The following is a 2,461-nucleotide window of genomic DNA, read 5'->3' as shown; positions in this document are numbered from 1 at the left end:
CAAAAAGAAAACAAAAGAATTCATGGTTTCTTCAATGACAAATTCATTTGAAAGCAAGTGGAAAACTGGTAAAGCTTTGGAGCCTTGCACAGGGTTGAAACTTTGAAGCCTCACATTCCCAAGCAATCTTAAGGAGGGCCAACATAATTGAAACCAAGAAGAACTAAACAATATATCAGCTAGAGAGCAATACCTGCATTGGCCAATGATGACACAGTGGCATGTTTGGGAATAATTATGAAAGGTTCCTATTCATCTTCACACAGTGCATGTTTCAACAATAATTCTGCCCCTGATAGAAACAATTCTAGCGAGTGAGCACTTCCTGTCAATGTATCTCCCTGAAATGAAATAAGTTAATAATCAGATTTCATCCTCCCTAGAATGGAGCAAATTAATAATTTGATTACATTCTTATAAGAAACATATTGCCTAAATACTCCATAGAGGTTACTGACAAGTAAACAACATATGACACATGCATCAACCAATAAATATCACAGGTCTTTCAAGAAAAATTATCACATGCCAGCAAATAAAGGTTTTGGTAAGTATTTTCCTTCATGTACTCACTCTACAGGACAAACAAATTGGTAAGGATTAGCTAAATTGATGAACCAATTATCACAGTAACTTCAACTCCATCATGGACACTATCTATTTTCAAAAACAAAAAGGATCCACTAAATAGATAAAGCAATTATCTTATACACAAACAGAAAGACCACATCTACATATCTAAACAGAAGACTTCATAATTAGCTTCTATCTTACCAATGTAATCGACACCTATAATTGACTCAAAAATATTAAAGCCTAACCCGAACCAAAATGGAGGTCACAATCTATTACCTTGACATAAGAAGTACCAACATAAAAAATATAGGCAAAACCATTTGGAACCTCGATAACAAGAGTGGTGGTTACATAAGAAGTGGTTTCACCATTTGAGAGAGTGTGTCCATGAGTTTACTGCTTAGGTTTCACCAAAGCATTCAAAATGAACATATTGATTAGACACATATTGATTAGACAATGCGAAGAGCTACAACTATTTACTGGTGCAAGTTTGATGAAAATGATTCAATAAATAGGCACTTGTAGTGAAATAACTGGGAAAATGTTTCAATAAATAGGCGCTTGTAGTGACTCATGATATAACCACTAAATCTTCTCTAGCCTTCAATTGAATGTACTATTTTAGAATTGAAAAATGCACACAAGAGCATGTAAGAGGCACAAGTACCTCTATCAAGACCAAAAGCAACACATAAAAGGTGTATCAAAGAGTTCACAGGTTTCCGAGTACATGGATACATTCCTGCAACGTATAGCAACATAAATGCTTCACATTGACATGAAGGTACCTCTGTCAAGCAAATGCTTCACATTATACCTAATCATATTTAACTGCCGGGAGGTTAGCAGAGAATTTCTAAATAACTGGATATGAAAGAGAAGTAAAACAAAGAAACACATATGGCCTTTTGAAGGGGGCAAGTAGATCAATGCTACCTCTGAATATAAAATTAGGCATGTTTATGGGAGACGCGGCGTGCCGGCCGGATCCCCTCTGCTATGGCCAAAGCGGCAACCTGCACGACAGGAGATGGAAGGAGCATCAGTGAGAGAGAGAGAGGGTAAGACGAATCGGCACCACAAAGGGGAGCCGCACTGGCAGAAGGAGGCTCACCTCATCACGATGTCCTCAGATATGGCGGCAGCCTCCAGTGCGGTCTGCTGGCAGATAAGAAAAATCCATCAACCAACAGAGCACCGACGACCTGCTTGAATATATGCAATCCTCAATTGACATGAGCCATATATAAGTTAGCAATTCAAGAATCCATTATAGCAAGTTTTAGCCTCCTGGCTTGGTTAAGTAGTGAACCACTAATTAATTTTATTATCCTAGTTTGTTTAATTAGCTCCATTGTAGAAAGATTCATCCTGGGTTGTTTAATTAGGGAGCCACAAATTCATTCTAGCATCCAGGTTTATTTAATTAGTGAGCCACTAATTATTTAATCAACCGAGCAGTAGATACACACAATCAGTGATATATATGCAACACTAACGCAACCATTACTTGCGTTTCTCTCATCATGACACACATCATCTGCTTGTCATGGCAACACACTTACACTGATGTACATGGCATCAGGTTTCAGCATCCATGATGCAAAAATAGCAAGTAAAGCTACATGTATGCTACCTTACTTGATTTAAACAAAATATATGACTTCATTAATCTTATTTTCTCAGAATACCAATGTTCTTTTTAGTTCCATGTAAAAAATAGTATGTCATAAGAAAATAATCAATTGATCATTTGCTAAGAAGTATCCATTGATCCCATACAACAAATTAAAGCAAAAAGAGAGAAACTAAAAATGAGCATAAAGGAACACTAAAAATAGACAGATTAGAGGAGGGGAAGTTAGTACGAGAAGAGAGCTGG

At 36.9% G+C, this 2,461-nt stretch overlaps 1 long non-coding RNA gene across 1 annotated transcript; it reads right to left on the bottom strand.

Annotated features, from left to right (window-relative positions):
- Positions 1 to 6: 6 nt before the first annotated feature.
- LOC119347800 lies at positions 7 to 2,388 on the bottom strand. The gene is made up of 4 exons (XR_005168541.1): positions 1,694 to 2,388; positions 1,516 to 1,595; positions 1,247 to 1,321; positions 7 to 341 (listed from the first exon to the last, which is right to left on the bottom strand). It is a non-coding gene; the product is annotated as an uncharacterized LOC119347800 (long non-coding RNA).
- Between the last annotated feature and the right edge of the window lie 73 nt (positions 2,389 to 2,461).

Source organism: Triticum dicoccoides, unplaced genomic scaffold (genome assembly GCF_002162155.2).
Source record: "Triticum dicoccoides isolate Atlit2015 ecotype Zavitan unplaced genomic scaffold, WEW_v2.0 scaffold75797, whole genome shotgun sequence".
NCBI classification, from domain to species: domain Eukaryota; kingdom Viridiplantae; phylum Streptophyta; class Magnoliopsida; order Poales; family Poaceae; genus Triticum; species Triticum dicoccoides.
This window is presented reverse-complemented; position numbering and strand designations above follow the sequence as displayed.